The sequence below is a fragment of the Nesoenas mayeri genome (assembly GCF_963082525.1).
Source record: "Nesoenas mayeri genome assembly, chromosome: 16".
In the NCBI taxonomy this organism is placed as follows: Eukaryota; Metazoa; Chordata; class Aves; order Columbiformes; family Columbidae; genus Nesoenas; species Nesoenas mayeri.
The window spans coordinates 655,420-678,695 of NC_137562.1; positions in this window are offsets into that span (position 1 = coordinate 655,420).

Below are 23,276 nucleotides of genomic sequence, written 5' to 3' on the forward strand. Positions count from 1 at the left end.
ATGGCGATGTAACAGCCGATTTCCTTTCTCGAAGTATTTCTGCACTTCCGAACGTTGACTACATCATCCATAATGATTCTGTCATTTTTTATCGTGGCCAGAACCAGACTTTTATCTATATCTCTATCACAGATGATGAAGAAAGGTAATTATTTTTTTCAGATATTTATTCACTAATCTACTTCTGAGAAAGCGTTTTCTAGCACGTGCAGTATGCCTGTCAGCAGAGTTTGAATTGAAAAGCAAATTTCTGCAGCCCTGAAATATTTAAAGGGAGGGAAAAGAAGCTATTATTGGAGTTTCATAGTGCCTGTTAAATTTTATGCAAACAACTACATTCTTTTTACCTAGATTATCAGAAAGTTTGGGTGTTAATAGTACTGCTGTGAATAATAAAATATTTTGCTGATTGTTTTTTTTTTTTTTTTTAATTTAGCACATGTGGAAAATAAAACAACATTTTTATTTCAGATATCACCATTCTCTGCAAATGGGGGGAATCTTCTGCTGTATGCTTACAGAGATGACTTCTGTATATCTTTAAATAGATCCAGCTGGACGCATGGTTGAATGACAAATCATAATTTTAATTTTTTGTTCTTGTGTGTCTCAGAAGGTCTTTTTTTCTGTTTTTTTTTTCCACGCAGCGAATTTGCAGAGCAATTTGAAATCCAGCTGATGGGGGCCACTGGTGGAGCAGCCCTTGGGCTCCATCTACTGAGCCAGGTCACCATTGCCAAAAGCGACTCCCCCCAGGGCATCATCTGATTTCTCAGCCAAAGTCGAATTACTCTTCCCAGCCCCGATACACCGACAACAGTGTCGCTGGTGCTGGAAAGGACAGGAAAATTGTTTGGGGAGACACAGGTGGGCCCTGGTTCTCAAAAACGGAATGTTTTCCAGTGACAAGGCCAAAAATCTTCTTTTTTTGCCGTCAGGGGCTTCCTTGTGACTGATTTCTAATGGGATAGTTGCAGCTTTTCATTAAGCGTGAATTCTGTATAGTTGCAGAAGAACAGAAAATATTGTTACTTTTTGGATCTTCTCTTTATCCTCCTGCTTTTCTCCTTTTATTATGGTCTGGTGTACTTTATTTTGAACTATCTCCCAATCCCATTGAAAATATAGTTAATTTCATGCACCACCGCTAATTTAATTTAACTCAGTTGAATTACTTCCTGAAGCTGGTCAATTTATTTTTATTTTCAGTAAATTGTTTACTATGAGGCCTCTAGACTTTTTTTTAGTCTGTACGTATCACTGCCAAAGTGAAAGTATAAATATGAACCAAGATAAGGCTTCCACAGTCTGGGCAAATGATTGGAAAATTGGCATTAAAGGCCATGAGCTACTGCTCTCCTCATGTGAAAATTGCTGTGGTCTTCTTTGACTTTTCCTAGAAGTCATTGAAGAAAACTGAAAAACAATTAAGTGTCAAAATAATAATTTTAAGATGCTGAATAGGACCCCTTCAAAAACAATCTAATTTGTGGGAAATTTTGAAAATATTCTAGCTTTTAATCAGCCCGAGGAAGTGTGAATCGTGATTTGAGGCATTAAAAACTTCTATTGCAGAAAATATTTGTCGTTTTCAGTCTTGATATCACACTTCCCAGGGAATGTTTCTGGTCAGGATACTTATTTGGTGAGCTTTTCAAAACAAATTGTGAAAGGAAGAGAAAAGTAAACTGGCCTGTGCATTTCCTGTTACGTGCTACAGAAACCTCAGTTGATTTTCTTTTCTGTAACTAATATCTAGAATTTAATAAAATGGCATTGTGGCTAACTAGCACTTCAGAATTTCTATTTTTAATGTTTATTTTTCTCCAAAGGATTATATATTTTCCCACATGTAATCAATTATTAATATGTTGTGTTCTGTAAAAAGAGCACATATTTAAATGTAGCTTGTTAGCAGATGCAAGAATTTTTATGTCGCTTGTGTTACTCTGTCACTTCCCCCGACCCGGGAGGCAGTTATAATATGTCACTACTGTAAATCTGAAACTGGTATCTTCCGCAGATTAATTGGGACATCTTGGGACCCAATTCAGAAGAGCTTTTATCTCCCCTGAATAGTGACATGGGTGACCCTGTGAACGGATCATTCTATTTTGGAGAAGGGGAAGGAGGGCTGAGAACTATTAATCTACAAATCCATCCTCGTGAAGAAGTTGAAGTTCAGGAGATCTTCATTATTAGGCTGAGCCTTATGAAAGGTGAAGCAGAACTAGATCCTAAGGCAAACAGCATTACACTAATAGTAAGTCACTATTGCTTTTCTTTCTCTTGAGATCTCTGTTATTGGTATTTATCCTGCAAAGCTTTGAAGGGTAATCATAATGACTGAATAGCTTGTCATTTGCCTTTTTTTTTTTTGCCTCCCCTACTACATGGGTTTGATGGTCGTGGTCAATGGGTCAGAGTCCCGTTGAGGCCTGTATCTAGTGCAGTCCCTCAAGGGTCAGTACTGGGGCCTGTATTATTCAATATATTCATCAATGACTTGGATGAGGGAACAGAGTGACTGTCAGCAAGTTTGCTGATGACACCAAGCTGAGAGGAGTGGCTGACACTGGAAGCTGTGCTGCCATTGGGAGACCTGGACAGGCTGGAGAGTTGGGCAGGGAGAAATTGAATGAAATAGAACAAGGGCAAGTGTAGAGTCTTGTGTCTGGGCAGGAACAACCCCAGGTTCCAGTATAAGTTGGGAAATGACCTATTAGAGAGTAGACTCTCTCAGACTCTCTTCTAAATACTGATGTACTCTTGAGTCTTCTTAAGAGGAGAAAACTCAATAGGAAGAACTAATTGATACATTCCCTATAGCATCTAGCAATGAAAATCTCAATGTTTCAAACAAGAATACTATTCACTTTACATTTCTGATTTTTAATTTTTTTTTATTCAATTACTTCCTTAAAGATACAGAAGTTTGGTGATCCCAACGGAATGGTACAGTTTGCTCCTGAATCGTTAACTGAGAAAAACTTCACAGAACCCTCTGCAGTGGAAGGGCCACAAAGTATTACACTGTTTGTCAGACGAATCCAGGGCACCATGGGAAACATAACGGTATTCTCACTCTCTTCCTAATCAACATTATAATCTGAAATAATCCTCTGTATCAATGCATGGAGGGAGATCTTATTCTGTGCCTTTCAATTGCGTATTTCTCAAATTTTGAAATGTCGCCTTTTAGACTGAGTTTAGCAAGGGCTCAGCTCTAGTAGTTGTGGTTTGTAGAGTCAGATTCAGTCTCCCCTGGTCAGTGAAAAAACCAGAAAAACAGCACTGGAGTGCTTGTCTTGCTTTCTCTCTCCCTCTGCTCCTGTGCTTTTGATGGGAGAACAGGAGAGACCAGACTTTCATAGTGAGCTTTCTTTGGGATCCTCACAATTTACTCTTTTTCAGCCATATGTAAAGGTAAGAATCAGACATTTTAGAATCATCACTTACATTGTCTTTACCTAAAGTTGTTTGCAAGTCAGCATTTTCACAAGTACTCATTTATTTAAAAAAAAAAAAAAATTTAATAAAAGCATCTAATGTGTTTAATGAGAACTCTTCACACCTTTCTGTTGTGAGGAATTCTGGAAACTGGAAAAACAGCAAGGATATCTTGGTGTAAAAATAGAAATAATGTCAAGCAATTGTTCAGAGATTCCGCATAGTTTTACGTAGGTGTCCAGAAGATATACAAAGGTAATCTTTGCATTCACAGTACTGCTGGCAGAACAACACACCACTTTGTAAGATAGTCTATGTGCTTCTTTCTATGCATACTTAAACAAATTTTTTATTTTACCCATTTAAACCCAACCTATTCCGTATGCAATCTATACTGAACCATGAATGTGAAAGTTTCCGACTCTGTGGGTGATATTGCCTTCATTTTGTGAATTTTCTAAATAAATTTCAGGTTTACTGGGAAATACGTCGTGAATCTGACATCACAGGTGACTTTCTTAGGACAGAGGGATCTGTTGTCATTGCTGAGCAGGAGAGCACAGCTGAGATAATCATCTACCTGTTACCTGACGATGTTCCAGCACTGGATGAGAACTATGTGGTGCAGCTGATTTCAGTAGAAGGTGGAGCAGATTTAGACCAAGAGAAAAGAATTTTGGAAATCAATGTGTTTGCAAATGATGACCCCTATGGAGTGTTCGCCCTGTACTCTGACCAGCAGTCAGTACTCGTAGAGAGGAACCTGGATCGGTATGTTCAGATCAATGTAACTCGGCATGCTGGGGCATTTGGAGAAGCAATTGTTGAGTACCATATCACATCTCATTGTGAAGAAGCACTAATTGAGCCTGAGAATGAGGTGGGATACCTCACAATAAAAGACGGTGCCAGCTTTGGAGTGCAAAGAGTGCCAATAAGCAACCAGGTCTGTATTATCCTTTTAAGTCACGTGGTATCTATTGTTTCCATTTGTGTTCATCACAATACAAATGTGCTGGAATAGGGTACTAAACTCTCAATACTGTCCACTGTCAAGAAGCAGCAAAGAGAGTTTTGGTATAATGAATTTCCTATTTATGGACTAGAAGTGGGTTCAAATATCACATTTTCAGGTAATAACTGCAAAATCACTCTATGCATGTGTTCAAATATCCAGTGTTTCCTTCCATCATTGCTTTGTGTTACTATCAGTTCAATATTTTGTTATTTTATGTATTCCAATATTCTTTCAATTTCTCTTTTGCATTGTAAATAGTGATGTGTTAGTGCTGACTCGTGAAGCAGCAGATAAATTTACCTGCATTTCCCAGTGTTCCCTGGTTGTTTACTATTATTATTATTACAGTCTTCCATCCACGCTTACATCCTTTTACATTTGTCTTGCATCTTATTAACCCTAAGAGTTAAAATCAAGCTGAGACCCACTATGTTAGTTACAATTCATTAAAATGGCAATACATGCTCTATAAACTCATCTTTCAATTAACTACTGGTAAATTACAATCACAATATTGCTGTTTTAACTGCGTTTCTTTATAGAAAGATAATCAACAAAACGCTTGACTTGAAAACACTGCTTTTTCATGCAAACAACAAAATCTGCTGATTTTTCTGCCACTTAACTCTTTGAACCGGTGGTTATCGTGTTTTCAGTGGAATTACATTTCCACCATTTTAATTGCATTCTTCCTCTCGAAGGCGTTTATTGTACTGGGCTTGAATTTTACCCTGGAACTGACTAACGTAAGCCTGGTTGGGACAAGTGCCAAGGATGTGCCTAAAATATTAGGAAAGGCGAAGTCAGCCATTCTGCTTGTTCCTGAGGAAGCTGCCAATTCACAGGTCAGTAGACTGACTGCAGTGTAATTTTCTACCGCAGAAGGAAGGTACGCTTCATTACAAAAGGCAGCCGCTATAAGAATTCAGTTTGCTCCTTAAAGTTTTCATCATTGCAACCAATTTAATGACCGACAAGACTGTTCCAGTTACTACTTGTACTGTATATTGTCTTTTCTCTGATACAAATTCATATAGAGATGTGTAAATGCAGTTTGAAAAGGTCTCTTCATCTATAAAATGTAAATAGCATAAATATGATGATTTACTTATACTTTTGTTTACACGAAGTGGAAGTTCTGAGACTTAGAGGAAAATAGCTAGTTCTGGACGATGTTATTCCTTTAAGTACAGCAGCCCCAAAGTAGATAAGAGCATGCATGCAGTATCATGTGCAAAAAGAAGTGGAGGTCATGCTGGGTTTTAATGCAGTTGACAGTACCTTTGACTAATCACTGCGTGGGGAATTTTCCATTTGTCTGCTTTGTATGAGACAGAAAAAATATAATATACCTGTTCCAATATGGTATATGTGCTACAGTTCCCTTTTTATGTGGCAAGCAAAGACAACAGCATGCTGACTTTTTGTCTCTTAAATTTTATTGAAGTTTTTATGTAATGATTTTAATTCTCTTGACACACTGTTTTGTCTTTCAGTTTGTAATTGAACTTAATTCCAATGGTCTTTCTGTAAACATTGTTTACTACCATACATCCACTTATCATTTTAGAATGTGTAAATTATCTTTTCATTCCCATTTTTTGGTCAAAGAAAGAAAAGTACATCATACTATCAAGAATGTTTTTGTGAACAATGTAATGTGACAACAACTTACTTTCACTGGATAGACAAATAATACTTTATTTTAGACCTGTGTGTATCTGTATGGTACCACAGCCATTGCATGTGAGCATTAAGGGCAGGTTGGTTTGTTTTCCTTTTGAAAGACAGACACAAAATGCTATATTCAGTGTTCTCAGTACCAAAATGTCATTCATACTGGTTCCTTTTTTTCCCTGATATCTAATTCTCAGAAGTCTTAAGATTTAGAAATGTTGAAGAGTTGTGAAGAAAGCATTGTTATATATATATATATATATATACACAAACATATATAGACATACATATATTTATATGCACGTGTAACTACTGTTAAGATGCCTACCTTACAAAATATAGTACTCTTTCATATATGTTATTGTCCACTTTTATTCCATTTTCTATAACAAAAGCCACTGTGTTTCCACAGGTTGGCTTTGAATCTGTGATTTTACGACTTACAGACATTATAGCAGGGACAGGCCAGGCTGTCATCACCAGAAAAGGAGCTTATGGCTCTGTCATCTTGAGCTGGATCTCAGAATACCCAGCAGACCTGATCACCGACTTTGCCTAGTCAGGCAATATTACTCCTCTGTTTGGTGAGTAACAGTCTGAGGAAACAGCTACGAAAGTTGCATAAGTGATGATACCACCTTTTAGTTATATATACCTCTGTATGCTTTCTCTATTAATAAGGAGTCATTAGATTGAAATGGTATGGTCTAATTTTTAGCTATAAGGGATGTGTTCATTTTATAAGCAAAAAAACCCTTCAACTTCATAGATACATGTCTGGGAGGCAGGCACGATGCTGTGGCCATGAAGGACAGCTTCATATAGGAAAGACCCTTATCCAGTTTTCTTCTTCTTAAATGGAGTGGAATTGTGATTAAAGTCTGTACTTTAGCGCATTCCCAGATAAAAAGAGGATTCCTATTGGATTATTTTGACTTTTGCTCTCTCTCACTCTCTCTTTCCTTCAGGTACTGTTGCATTTTCCTCTGGTGAGCAAAGTAAAGTGATTTCATTTCAGGCCACTCCAAGCCTAAATAAATGTGAGTCATTTGCCATCACTTTAACAGCAGCGCACAGCAATGTGTCTGGTGGGGCTCGCCTGAGGTGAGGATCCTACTTGTATTTTTGAGTCACACCAATGCCATAAGAATTGTGACCTGTGTACAGATACAAAACTTATACAAATCCCTGTTGTTATTATTCTAGGCAGCTAGTAACTTGTAGTCCATTCTTTGATAAATTTGTATAGCTTGTCTCAGGTGAGAACAAAGTGATCTAGATCTGACCTGTTCAGAACTGAGGCTTTTATCCAACTCCAGTCTATTTCATAGGTGCCTAGAATAACGGAGTCAGTCAAGAAAATGAAGATCAACAGTTTTAGCCGGGAAGCTGAAGACTGAAAGCAACTCTTAACAGTTTTCATTCGTGTCCCTAAAAATCCATATTTAGAAGGTCTTACATAACAAATTATTTATAATAAGAAAAATAAAACAAGAAATGTTCTGAAAAGACCTAATTTATATAAAACCTCCTTTTTATTTTTTAAAAAAAACAAAACCATTACGTTTAATGTAGTTTTCCATCTCAGATAAGTTATCTATTCTTCAAGCTATTTTATTTTCATTCATCCTTAGCCATTGATAGCTAGAAGTGGTATAAAAAGAATGGACATGGAGTAACACCACGTATGGAGAAAGGTTTTGGCTTCGCCATGTTACAATTACAGTGGCAAATCTGAAGGAAGTCAGGAGTGAAATGGATGGATAAATCCTGAGATTGAGCCCTTCTCCTGGGCTTGTCTGTCCTGTGGACTGGTGTCCTCAGAGCCCCTCTTTACCCTGTGAATCAAATACATTAAGTATGTGAGAATGGCCTTTCCTGGAAAACTGAAGATGACATCCCATGGAGGGTAAAGGTGACTTTAAGGAGCTTTGGGCTCCCTTAGTGGTGGAAATGGTCTAGTTTTTTGACCAAAATCACTGTAATTTTAGTGCCATTTGATAGCCTCTAGCACTGAATAATAGATCAGTTCTGTAGACAGGTATAAGACACAAGATTTAACGAAGAGTTTTGCCTCTATGCTTATTTTCTAATAAGAAAGGGATATATTTAATATGAATGAAGTAGAGCTTAAGTTTATATTGATCATAGGGCTCAGATCTGGAAAAAAAATTCCTGTGAGGGGGCAGTTAGTATTTCAAAGCCCCACTGTAAGTTTTAAAATAACTTCCTCTCATTCTCTAGCTTCCTGGCTCTAACTGTAGATCTGTTAGGATCTGTCTATCCCTCAGTTTTCCTTTGAAATGGGAAGTTTGTTCTATAGATACAACTGGTATTACTCGGGATGGCTGTATTGTAATATATCTTCTTTCATTGTGTCCACAACAGAAAAACATCATAATTTCCTTTGCTTCTCCATTTTCTCAGGAAGACTTTATTTTATTTAAACTTTACTCTGTATCCTGTGCTGATTTGGGTGCATTGCATCTGAGGAGGGCTGTTCGATCCTATTATTACCAAATCATTTTTCAGGCAATCATGTTACATCTTGCTTTGGTATGGTTGCTATTTCTTCCCTCTGCTATTAGACATTTGTTTAATCCGCTTTCTTAGAGCCATCATTGATTGTTCGCTGGCAATTATTCTGCTTTAATGTTTTACTTTTCTTCATGCGTCGTATTTCCTCTGTCAACTTTGGTGTCCTTTCTGTTTCAGATCGGGTTTTACAACAGCTGAAATTGAGCCAATGGGGATCTTCCAGTTTGCTCTTAACTCAAGGTCTGTTTCAGTTGAAGAAGGTGTTCGGACAGTCACACTACATGTCCAAAGATTGTTTGGTTTTCAAAGTCATCTCACTAAATTGACATATCAGACCATTCCAGGAAGTGCCAAACCACTAGAGGACTTTGTACCCATCTACAATGGAGAGCTTATGTATTTACATTTTCAGACAAATGCTGTGATAGAAATATCAATAATTGATGACTCTGTCTCTGAAATTGAGGAATTTTTTTTTGTAAATTTGACTTGTGTGGAAATTTTGGATGTTCAACCTGTGAATCTTGCCTGGAGTCCACGTCTGAATCCAGCTTTCAGTGTTGCAACAGTTAATATCCTCGCTAATGATATTCTTCATGGAATACTAAGTTTGGGGCCAGAGTTTATTTATGTTGAAGAAGATGTGAACAACAGTACCCCCAACACAGCGATACTTCGTATCAGAAGCACCAAGGGTTTTACTGGTGATGTTGAAGTAACCATTAAAACCTTTGGGGGAGTGAGTGCACAAAGTGGAGCAGATTCATATCCTTTTGGAAGCGTTTATGGAAGATCCAACTTCACTTGGGCAATGGAAGGGGAAGATTTTGAGGAACAGTCAGTCTCTTTGACTTTGCTGGATGGACAAAGAGAAAGCAGGGTGTCCATAAAGATTTTTGACGATGATGAGCCTGAAGGACAGGAATTGTTTTATGTTTTCCTCTCAAATCCTGAATATGGAGCTCAGATTGTAGAAGGAAAGGATGAATATGGATTTGCTGCTTTTGCAACAGTAATTATTGCAGGTAATATTATTTCCCCGGGAAAATTAATAACAGTAAATAACTATGTTTTCATAGCAATTTTCATGTAAAGATTGGCAATCTATTTGACGATAAGCAGGGTATTCTATTGTGAAATCTTGAGTTTTCCAGAGCAGAAGAAGCATCTAATGTACAAAGCTACTACGCGTCCCTTAGCAACGTAGCTCAAAATACATTTAGAGATTATGCTTATCTCTGTTCTTGCCCTGTTTTACTCGTTAAGGGAAAAGACTAATCTTGAGTAGTTTTTATGTAGATCCAGTAGCATTGCAGGCATTTTAGATTTTTACTTTTGCCATTTTGTCACTTTTACATACAATGGGGTTTGTGCAAAGTATCAGTCTCTATATTGACATTCAGCATGCACTGGTAAGTAAAGCCATTGCTACCTGTAAAGGAGAAATCCTTTAGTAACAAGATTTAATGGGACACTGTGAAGACATTAGCTTCCCCTCATTAAACCTGGATTTTTTTTCCATACACTGCTGTTTTGCCAAAGATGTTTACATTCCCATGAGAACAGTGAAGTATTGTGCAGCTCCATACTTGCACACACGGAATTAAAGATGCAGAAGAAAAGCTGATGTGACAATTTGGAAAAATTAATGGCTTCAACAAGAGTATGAGTGGGACGAATAAGAAAGCTGTCCTTGGAAGCCCATCTTCATCCCGTACCCTACTATATCTGCTTTCAAAAGTACTTATTCTACTGGTTAAAATAAAATTTAGAAATGCCAACATTTAAAGTTCTGGATAACTATGTAGTGTAAATTAAACCCAGAAATATTATAATAAATTTTCTCAAGGTGTCCCCAGATGATACTTTGTAGCATTGTTTTGATACCTATTTTAAACTTTTTTTAGTGGTTATTCAGATGAAGGTTATAATTTAGTCTCAGCTTAACTTTCTTGCTTACTTTCATGGACTGTTTCCTATATAGGAAGTGATCTCCAGAATGGCATTTTGGGATTTGTTCCAGAAGTACAAAGCGCTCTCGTACTTGATGAAGACTCGGAGAACAGAGAGGTGCTGCTGATTGTCACAAGGCAACCAAACAGGTGCAGGCAACAGCCGATTCGAATGTGCTTCCCACATGTTGTAACATGCTGTGTTGTTAACCACAGGAGCTGCTGTTAGTGGAAGAGTTTATCAAAGAGTTTTAAAATAAATCTGCCTTTCAGCTGCTTTAGTAACTTCTCAGAAGTTGATGAACTGGCTTTTAAGTTGTGAATGTGATTAGGTCTGTCACTCTACTGTGATAAAGCAGACACAGGAAAAACAAGTATTTTCCAACTTACACTATAAGGCTACAAGTGTGAAAGATTTGCTTGAGTTAAAATATTTGCCCTGCTCGAGGTGTAATTCAAGTTCTCAACTCCCCGTGTAGTACAATGTAGGTATGAATACTAAAATGAGCAATTAAGAAGGCACCTGAGTGTCAGCACTATGATAATGTTTTCAGTCACACAGACACTATGTTTTACTAATTAGCACATATATATATATATATATGTATATGTTGCACATTGATGTGTACTTTTAATCAAATATGCTCAAGTACTTCACGTTCCTTAAACTTAGAGGAAAGACAAATCCTACCTGGTTTTCCAGGCGAACGGTTACTGTAGTATTAAGGAAGGTACACGGGCAACTCCCTTCCAAGAACCAGTGTCTCTTATGCAGCTAATGTCATGTTTTCTGAAATAAAAATTGAGAATAATCTAGCTCCGTGTAATTGCTTTATTTTCTTCCCGTGTGATGTTTTTGTGATCTAAACACATGTCAGGTGAAGGAATTTAAATTAAAAAAGAGAAGTTTTCATCCTACAGCAGTTTGTTCCCTGGTGATAAGCTTTGAATCATAACAGAAAACGTGTGTTACCTCCGTGGTTTATGTTTCCTAAAACAATAGTGATCTCCTTCAGTACATATATACTCTCGATTTGCTTATAGGGCTTTTGAAGAGGTGAAGATCTTTTGGCGTGTGACCTTTAATAAAACAGGTGTTGTCCTTCTGAAGGATGGCGTGAACTTGGAGAATGAACTTGTATCCGTGGTGGGATCCACTACCTGCATGGCAGGTCAAACGTTGTGCAACATCTCCATTGAACTAAAGCCTGATAACGTAAGTAATTATTACTCATTTGTGTATAGCCCTGTGGTGTTGAATTGCAGCTTATCAAGACTGAAAAAACCCTCTAATCTGGAGGAAGTGATGTGTGGGACACGGTCTGGAGATGGTAACTTGACATCTGCTCAGCTCCTCTGCAAATACATGTTTATTTACAGGCTTGTGCTGCGTCCATGGTGACTGCTAAAAACTTGGGAAGATGAGTATTTAATTTGAAGAGTAAAATGCAGATCTTTTATAGAACCATAAGAAAAAAGAATGGAGTTATCCCAGTGAGATGTGTATTCATTTGCTGCATTCTTATCCTCCACACAGTAAATTTTTAATCAGCTAAAGGACTTCTTAGGGTGTTTTATAGAAAGCATATCCTGCAACTAATAACACCTCATTCTACAAAAAAAGAAACAAAACGCTTTTATTGCAACAATTTTTACTGGAAACAAAAGGAAACAATAATTTTGTTTGAACACCTGGTGCTTAGAACAGTCCCTTAAGAAAGGAAAGATTAATGTTTGTCATTCTTTCAGAGTGAAGAGTTTGAAATTTTCCGATAAACTATCTGAACCGTCAGGCTAGTGGCAAAGCTGAGGTCTGGGGAATGGAAAAAAAGACAATATGAGAAGGTTTCTACAGTTTTTCTGACTACACTTTAGAAAACAACGTAAGATGTAGGATGTGGGAAACAATTATTTCCCACTAGGGAACTGTGTGCATTCCCTTAGCTCAGAGGACTATTTTCCTTCTGCATCTTCAGATGTAATTTTTAAATTACAGAGCCAAGGAATAAAATATATGCATGAGTGGATCACAGGTGGCCTCGCTGAGCAAACTGGGATTTTGAACCTGTTTATTCCAGAGGAGTGTTATCATTATTTAATGACAGCGGACTGGCAGCGTTAGAAACATGCATTTATACCACATGAAGCACAAGCGTGTGCCACTCAAACAGGTGCTAACGGAAGGTTAGTTCCCTGTGGCGCTACAGTGAATTTGTGCCTGTCATCCATTAGTCAAGATCATTCCATCTAAATAATTACTTGATGACTACTCGATTAAAAATATATGCTGTTTAGCCCCCCCAAATATTCTTTAATTCTTCTTCCAGTTCTTCTTCCATAAAATAGCTTATAAATTAGCAACCAATACATTATGAAATGATGAAGTAATAAATGCATTCAATAAATATTTTACGTTTTTATGGCGTACGGTGTGACATCTAGCTTTTAGAAAGTTTTTGCTTGGTCAGTTGCACTGACTTCATTTGCTAAGAGCTGGATCCTGCTTTCCTAGAATTACAGTAGAATTTCCAAAAATCCAGACCCAGAACAAAAATCTATACTTGAAAGCGTCTTCAATTACCAACTTTTTTTTATAATGCTGTTGTCTTGTAAAGAACTACGGAGGTTTTTTTTGCTGGCTTGCTGCTTCCTCAGTGCATCTGATAGGTTCAGATGCCGTATTTCCAATTATTTATGGAATCTCAGGAATCGGATATCTATTTCTAAACATGTTATATCTGTAGTGTAGATAGAAAATCAAAGGTAGGGCAACACGTCATAGTGTAATTTAATATTGCTACCTTATTTTCAATAAACAGGCATTCAGTTTGTAGAAATTCCTAGACTAATCCTTTGGCATGTGAACGCTGAAATTCAATAGCCTGTATTTCCAGACTATTCAAAACTGTGGTTAGCAGAGTTCAATCTTAAAATACAGTCAATATTAACTGAAGATTCAAAACTGCATACTCACTCTTCTATGGAATTTTTTACACAGGTAAGAAGGTGGGTACATGCCTTTTCATAAGGCAAAAATTAAGTGAAAGAGCAAATTCCTTACAAAATGTACAGCTGTGTAACTCCATAATCTGGAAAATTGAGCTCTTAAAGCATTTACCATCTTGTCTTATGGCAAATTTACAGTAACAATACGTGTAGTATACAAATAGCTGTTTTATTGCGGTAGAGTCCCAAGCAAAAATTCACGATGTCATTATTGCACGTGGCATTGCTGCAACATTATTATTTTTAGGATATATTAATACTTCCTTGCACTTACTGCACATTTCAAGAGGCATGCTTATGGTGTTAGTATCCATTGTGCATACAAAATAACGCAAACTTTTTAAAAACAAATAATTAATGGGTCTTATAATGACATGAAAATCATCCCTCCTTTACAGGTACCTGAATTTGAGACGTATTTTTCTGTTGTGCTTTATGCTGTAAGCACAGGAGCTGCATTGAACAGCAGTGCCAGATTTGCTTTTATAACCGTCCTTGAAAGCGACGCTCCTCGTGGTTTAGTGTATTTTGCTGTGGGATCTCGTTTTGCTGTGGCTCACAAGAAGACAACTTTAATCAGCCTGCAAGTGCATAGAGATTCTAGTACATCGGTAACCACAGTGGTCAGCTCCAGCATGAAGGTAAAGCTTCTATTGCTGTTTTTATAATTTAACTTATTTTTTTGCTAGTAAATCGTTCATTCTGTAAAGTGAATCTGGCTGTAATTAGCATTTTTTTCAGGAAGCAGTCAAGCATTTGCTGGGCCCATATATTATAATTTTGTTTGTTTTCCACTAGTAAAAAGGCCTTGTTCACTCTTGTATTATCAAGAGTGATTTGTTTCATAGTACCTTTCAGTTACCTCAAAGACAACGGGCAGGCAGGCATTAAATACATTTCTTCCTTTGTCCTTAAGTTCTTGAAATACTCAAATTTTTGAGGCTTTTTTCTCTCAAATTAAGTTTTTATTACGTGTATGCCTGTCAAGATTCAGAAGCCAACACACTTGCTGTTTTAGGTGAAAAATGTATTAATACATAGAGCACACTTAGGAAAAGAGAAGGAGCGCTTTCATCAGATTTTATTCCATTTTCTTGAAGTTCTAAACTAAAATTATCTGATTAAAAAATCTCACGTGCTTAAGTCTATTTTACCATCCCCTTTCATTTTTTTGGTTATGTTTACAGCTGTAACATCAGACACTTCTAACTTGGGACCCTTTTATCTCTAAATGACTACCTCATTATTAACTGACAGATTATGAAGATTCTCCTTTAGCAGAAGTAACACAACTGCAAAAACATGAGTCCTTCCTTGATTTCAACGTCAAGGAACAGGCTGCAAGAGGGGTGTAATTCCATCAACCTTTACAATAAAATGCTTTGCATTCTATTGCTGTATTGGATGCATATTTATTTCAACTGCATGGGATTACGTGATATTTCCATCCATTTCTTATAGCTGACCAGTGCAGTTTTTGTTGAATTGCGTGATAACAAATTTTCACATTCTTTCCAGCCAAAAGTTCATTATAATTTAGATGTTAAATGGAGAAGAAATTGCTACTGTCCAGTGTATATTTAGGCTGAACTATAGGGAGCATTTCTTTACCTGTTTATAATTTTTATATAGCAACCGGATATTTTTAGGTTATGAGTGTGCATGAGCACACACCAAATTACTGGTGCTCTTGGTACCTGTAAAAATAAGAAGCCGTGGCAGACAGGAAACAGATGTTTATCTCATTTCTACAAAGGTTTCTTAAACAATGCTCTTGCCACTGGTGCTTTTATTACCACTTATTGCTCCATTTCCTAGTTCTCGATTGGAAGGGGTAAACAAAAGGAAACTTCTTACTGAAATTTGCACAGATTATGTGATTTTGTTCTAGAGCAATTTTGAAAGAGATACACACTGCATCGATTTACTAAGTTCTCTCAACTCAAAAAAACCTCTGATTTATTCCATAAGTAAACTCTACTAATTAAAGCCAAATGTTTTCAAAAGCGGTCTAGTATTTCACAAATAAACATCTTTGCTTAATAGTCAGTTTCCACTTAAGGAAAGTTTGTTATATTACGAGATATAATACCAGGGTTATGGCAACTGACAAAACCAGTAAGGACATGAAGAATCTGCAGACCTCATGGAAGGTGAAAAGAGTGCTACTTCACAGAAGAAATGAGGCCCTATAGCATTCCTAGGTATCTTTACTGGGACTAAAAATATCATGAACTGATATTAATTTGGGCACAGGTTTCCAGAGTGATTTATTTTTTTCCTTTTGTTTAGTTTTTATGTATCTGTAATGCCTGTCTGTACCCTGAACCGAGGGAATTTCATGCTACAGACCTAAACTTACATTGTGCCCTCTGGAATTCACCTTACAGATGTGCTAACATTTCTGTAACATCTGTTCACCCAGAAAAAGCTTTGTGATTTTTGTTTTGCAAAAGAACGAGAGGGATCCTGTACACTATCGACAATATATATAATTCTTTCCCTGGGTAGTCAGTGATTACAGGTGACAGATTGCTACTTCAGGGAGATATTTCATTTAAGGTAATTGTTATATAATTCTTAACTGCATTTTGAAAGAGGGTTTCTTTTTTTACACACTTAAATTTTACCCATTTACAACAGGAGTTCTACTGCAGCTGTTTTTGAACGATTGTATCTATCATAATGTTACCCAAAACTCTTTTGATTTGTTTTAAGGAGCTACAGAAACCTGAACCTATTGGCCGGACCTTCATCTCTCCAGCTGTGGCAGGACAAGATTTTGCCAGATCTGAGGGTTTATTGACTTTTGAACCTGGACAGAGAAATATGTTCCTGGATGTGACCCTGACTCCAAAGACAGGATCTTTAAACCCATTTCCAAAGCGTTTCCAGGTTGTACTTTCTAATCCCACAGGCGGTGCCAGGGTAGATGACGTGTATGGCATTGCTAAGGTCACCATTGTGTCAGATTTGGACTCCTTGCCAGTTTGGGGGCTCATTGATCAACTCCGTCAGCCTCTTGATGACACCATCTTACACAGAGTCCTCCAGAATCTGAATGTCAAAGTGGCTACAGAAACCACAGAAGAGCAGCTTACTGCTGTGATGCATATAATAGATAAGGTAAACCTTTCCTGCTCTTTCTTGAATGACCAATGACTTTAATAAGAGTAAAATGACACACAGGCCTGTGATAAGATCAAGGACAGCATCCACAGCAGGGACCCAGGGATCCAGGGACACAGACAAAGGTAAAAATAGAAGCTGTGAAGTCCCAGTCATGGAAGACGTTTGCCTGCTACAAGTTAGGATGGTGGCCGGCAATCAACAATCAAATAGGTTGAAAAGAACAACTGGTATTGATTTTGTGTATGTACCTATAGCACGATGTTCTGTGCTGTGCCACATTTTCCCTTTGGTGCCACGCTTTCACAGAGCTTGTTACGATTTCTTGATTCTCAGGGCATATCTTTGTTGGTTTTAGCCTTGGCACAAGACAGTGAGGCTCAGGGTTCACAGAATCACAGATTCACAGAATGTCAGGGGTTGGAGGGCCCTGGAAAGCTCATCCAGTGCAATCCCCCCATGGAGCAGGAACACCCAGATGAGGTTACACAGGAAGGTGTCCAGGCGGGTTGGAATGTCTGCACAGAAGGAGACTCCACAAGCTCCCTGGGCAGCCTGGGCCAGGCTCTGCCACCCTCACCGGGAACAAGTTTCTTCTCAAATTTAAGCAGAACCTCCAAAACTCCTGTGTTCCAGTTTGTACCCATTACTCCTTGTCCTACCATTGGTTGTCACCGAGAAGAGCCTGGCTCCATCCTCCTGACGCTCCCCCTTTCCATATTGATCCCCATGAATGAGTCACCCCTCAGTGTCCTCTTGTCCAGCTCCAGAGCCCCAGCTCCCTCAGCCTTTCCTCACACGGGAGATGCTCCACTCCCTGCAGCATCTTGGTGGCTGTGCTGGACTCCCTCCAGCAGTTCCCTGTCCTGCTGGAACTGAGGGGCCACAGCTGGACACAAGATTCCAGGTGTGGTCTCCCCAGGGCAGAGTAGAGGGGCAGGAGAACCTCTCTGACCTACTGACCACCCCCTTCTAACCCACCCCAGGTACCATTGGCCTTCCTGGCCACAAGGGCCCAGTGCTGGCTCATGGTCATGCTGCTGTCCCCAGGACCCCCAGGTCCCTTTCCCCTACACTGCTCTCTGATAGGTTGTTCTTATCTTCACATTTGAATACAGTCAACACACCAGCAAGTCCTAGCAGGACCAGCTGGAGTCTTCTGCTGTTGTCTTAACCAGGCCTGCATATTCTTTTCCTTTTTTTTCCCTCTGCATTATCTTTGGCAATCGGGCTGGCAAGTACCTGAGCACTTCAGCATTGCCCTGAGTTCTGTGAAAACCCTGGGACTAGTTTTGTGGCTTCCTGGCTCTTCTGGACTTGTGGAGCAATGCAAAATGGATCTGGAAAGTGTTTAAATGTGGAGCTGGAAAATGTTTAAATACCTAGACACAAAACAGTATAAAAATATTAATGAAGAATAATTCATTTGTGACAGTTGCCATTTTGACACAGAAATCATATCAAGAATCCTCAGGGCGCAACGATCTTTGACTTGTGAAGGAATGAAAAGTCCCACATGGTTTCTTTAATAAATCCATATTAGTAAGGATATCTTTGTGTAGTTTTGACATAGACTGCACCTGATGCCTTGGCCGCGGTGATCAAGAAATGAAAAATATGCTGAACTTTCAGAATGAACACTGGGATAAATGTTCGTTTTATGAGGAAATGTTACAAGCAGACTTGTGTGCATAAAATGTTCGATTTCTTCTCCTCCCTTTAGGTGACAGATGTTGGTGAGAAACAGTTACTCACTGATAAAAGTAGAAGCCTATTCTATGAGATACTCTGCACCCTGGCTAGCCCGAAGCGCGAGGACACACGAGGATATAGCCTGCTTGCTGCGGTGACCGAGAAATTTGCCTTTTCCCTGTTGACAGGGGTAATGTGTGGGTCACCGGGAGAAAGGTAAGTAACCTTGAATTCAAAATACGTTTTGAAAATACCGGAAAGCTAATACAGTAAAAATGTAAATGGTATTTTTTAGAAAAGGGACTTGTTACCTGTATGAAAACGTGTTGCACTCTGTCGGAATCTTACAGAGCTCTAAGAGCTGGTGTCACAAATGCGGGGTAGCTCTGAGAGTAGAAGTCAGGAGATCTGGGATGTATTAAGTCACCATTAGCTTAAATATTGCTTAGAAAAGGATTAATTAATCTTGCTAAGAAAATAACGTAATTATATGATGGAGAGCTACGCTTTAAGATGTAGGTGACAGTGAGTAACCCAAAATTTCTACTGGCATTCTCTAATTTCTGTGTACATGCTTTTGCTCACTTGAACATTATTTAGAATTGCTTGAAAGCAACTCATAGTTTTTACATGTAGTTTCAAATTCCTAGTTTTTTCTGCAAGTGCATCATAACCTATGGCCAGGCTAATGGGCAGGGAAAATAGATGACTGCAGAAACAAATGACAGTTTTATGACACAAACACTTTTCAACAGTGGGTTTCTCCCACTGTGAACCTATTAAAAAACTGGTAATTGAATCTAGAATTAAAAAATACCTTTTTTCTTTTTTCCCGTCCGGTGAAAATCAGCATGCTTTAGATTTCTTTCTCAGTTTCTTTTGGAGATGTAACTTTCTGTGACATTGCATAAGTTATAGGGGTTAAGATGCCCATCTCAGCCAAAAGACAGTAAATGGCATAAATAACAGTGCTATCTGGAACAGTGTCCAGAACTTGAAAGTTCAAATTCATTATTGCAAGTTTTTTGTGTCATCTCTTGGGAATAAGAGCTAGATCATCCATTTTAATGCTTCTCCTTGTTGTTGACTCTTCTCTACATCAAGTTATAAAGATGAATATTATGATAACCTGTTTTACCATGGGGTGGTTTTTCTTACAGATCATAGTGAGCAAAATCCAGAGGAGAAATGGAGAAGCCAAGATACATAATAATTCCGCCCCTCCTTTTTTCACAGAACCGGAAGCTGTCTTTTTATTAAATGTAATAAAGCCTAAAATGATGAAGGAATAAAATATTAATTACGCATACATTTTAGAGTAATTATGTGAAGAATAGTGAAAGTTCGGTTCCACTTACCAGCCCTGTTGCTTTTCCTCTTCAACAGAGGTAAAAATAGCCTTGACAGCTGCCCGTACATTGCAATAATGGCTCACAACTGGTTTCCTCAGCAAATCAACGGACACAGATTTGATGGAAAAGATGGAGATTTTATTCAAGTACCTGAACATTTGTTAAAGGTCTCTGTTGTGTTATCCCCTCTTCAAGAAGAGAGCTGTGAATCTGTACAGTTCACAGAATATAGCAGTCAGCAGTGGTTCCTTACTGGAGACAAAGAGCTTGCCTTGAAGAACAGGGTTTGAAGATAATGCAATTTATTTTTTCAATAAATTAATTTATATATTACTCGAACCATCTTAAATGTCTTTAAAATGATGTGAGCGTTTTAGTGTGTTTGTGATTAAAATGAGCACTGACTGTAGAATTTTAATATTAAGTTTGTGTTTATGTTGTGTGTATTGTTTCAGGTTTTTTCTATGAGTTTGAAGGGTCAGAGTTCATACCCTTTGAAAGATAACAATGTAGTTGTTTATCGGATTTATGCTACAGGAAGTCTGATTGTTCCACAAAAGTCTCTATGTCTCCTCTGGAACCAAGCTGCTGAAAGGTTGTTTTATTAATCTGTTTAGTTTTCCAGTTTCTACCATGTGTATTTGTATAAAATCCCATTAAGTCCAATCAGATCGTCTGCAAGTATGAAATTGATCTATTTCTTATCCATCTTTTTCCCTTAACTTTTCTGGCCTTTGTACCAGCACGTAAAACATTCTGTATAATAAAATGTGTAGTTATTCTAACTTAGAGATTTCTCAGACTTCTACTATTGATTTTTTTTCATTACAGTACTGTTTAGTTTATGTAATGATGTGTTGGGCAATGCTGAGAGGCCATAAATTCCAGAATTGCATCGCTTCCTTAATATTAGCGTCTTTTGCACTCTTTACAGTTGTTATCAGACAACATTTCGAGTCCATTCTTACAAAGAATTAAACCTGCGTGTCTCTGGTATTGCTTCAAGTCACTGAAACAGAATATTCCTTATTTGCTAATATCCAGAATTTTGGCATAACTTTTGACGATGATCTCTGTAGGGCTCTTACTTTTTGACAGAAAAGCCATCTCCTGGTAGTTTTTAATATTGCTGCTGCTAGCTTGACTTGATGTATCCTGGTTTCCATTCTTATTGCTACTCACACCATTGCAAACGATGTGCTAAAGTTTTCTGTGTATTCCCTTCAACGCCCTATTATTTGATTTGCCTATTTCTTTCCTGTTCACACAGTATAAATGAAATTAGAGAGAGTTACGTTCTATATCCTGCGGACAACTAGTTAGTTTAGATATGATTTCATTAGATGGTCTGGATTATATCAGTCTGTCACTGATATAAACTATTCAGGAAGGAGATGCAGCAGAATTTACCTGCATACTCTCCTTTTATCTAGACATTGTATCACAGAACAAGGTGGTTTCCACTAGAAATGGCTTAGGATGTCACCTCTAGTATCCTTTTCCAAAATTTTCAGCAATACTGAAGGAGAACATGTATTTTAGTTTCAAAACAGCAAACAGCAAGTGTTCTTCAGAATGGGCTAAAGCACTGTGCAAGTTTAAGCAACACACTATTTAAAAATTCAGATGGGACTGTGAATCTTGTGTAAGTTTTAAAACATGGCCACAAAAAAAATTTCTAGCAGAAAAACAAAGTTCATGACTATATACTTATATTTTTTTAATAATATAATTTTTTAAAAGCTGTTTTAATTTCATGTAAATATGCTATTCTAAAAACTGCACATGAAAGATGTGCAATAGATGAAGATAAACTTATGCAGTAGTTTAGAAAACCCGGTGTTTTCAGAGATACAACAATTTTCAAGCCTGTTTACCGTGTGAATTAGACAAGTCGATTTCCAACTTTGTGAACATTTTGTTTTGCAGCTGGCTGTCCGATAGCGGGTTCTGCAAAGTGGTTGAGGACACATCAGACTATGTGGAATGCTCTTCTTCTCATACATCCATTTATGCAGTTTATGCCCAAACAGATAACTTGTCTTCATACAACGAGGCTTTTTTTTCTTCTGGATTCATCTGCATTTCAGGTCAGTTATGTAAAACAGTTTTCTCATTAATAACAACTGACGAGCAGTAAGACTGATTTTTAACCATTTTAGTAACTGATAACAATCTGTTTCTATAGATGGGTATTGGAGGAACGTCAACTAACTTCATGATATTTTAGTTGCCATCTGATCCAATATTTGTACAGTGACAAATTTTGCCACTGAAAAGAAACAAAAGTCCAGCAAAGAAATGTGGTTTTTTTGTGAACCTTTACTTAACCATATAAGAGAGAAATACATCATTCATTTCAGGAAAGAAACTTAAAAATCCAAAATTCACCTGCGTGCGGGATTAAAGTAAATTTTCCTTCTGGCGTTGATAGTCACTGTGCAAGGAGGAACCTCAGAGCAGGGGGGTCACTGAGAAAACCAGCTAAATGACTTCTTAATTTGACCTTAAATGAGGTTCTAGGTCTGCTCCTTGTGAGGTTTGTAGCTTCTATACTAGATCATCAGTGTGTGAGCAACAAAAACAGCGCAAGCAGCTAAATCTCTTATTGATCCCCTCTCAGCAAACTGCCCTAAAAGGCTGAAGGTAAGCTCCTTAATTGTTTTAGAAGCTCAGCCATAAAAAAAAAGAGAAGACAAGGAGAGAGAAGAAAACCCTCTGGTTTCCACCTACTTCATAAAAACTGGTTGATTTATTTAACAATTATGAAATAATAATTTTTTAGCAGACAAAAAAAGAGCAGATTTTAAAATACAGTTAAGCTTCGAACTCATGTTGTGTAACTGAAAGTAAAAATAAAAAGACAAACTATAATAAACAATATACAATAAAAATAAATAGAGAGCTTATACAAAAAAAAAGACAAACTATAATAAACAATATACAATAAACAAATGTAATTACTGGTATACAGAAAAATTTAATTGATGAGACAAATATGCCACGGAATGCAAAATTTTATAGAAAATGAAGAAAAAAAATACAAAGTAAACCAGTGTGCTGCAGAAACTGAAGCTAAGCGAAACATTTTGCTGAACTAGAAGAAATAAAGACCTGTATATCTTCAGTGTTGGTTTTTTACTGTAGTCATCTGTGTGTCCAATGGGGTTTGTGACACACACACTGTCCAGGAGAGTTTGTGACACACACAGAGTCCAATGCTGTTTGTGACACACATGCTGTCCAATGGGGTTTGTGAACACACATGCTGTCCAATGCGGTTTGTGACACACACACTGTCCAGGGGTGTTTGTGATACACACAATGTCCAGGGGGGGTTGTGACACAATGGAGTTGGTGACACACACCCTGTCCAATGGGGTTGGTGACACACACACTGTCCAATGGGCTTTGTGACACACACGCTGTCCAGGAGGGTTTGTGACACTCCCACAGTCCAAT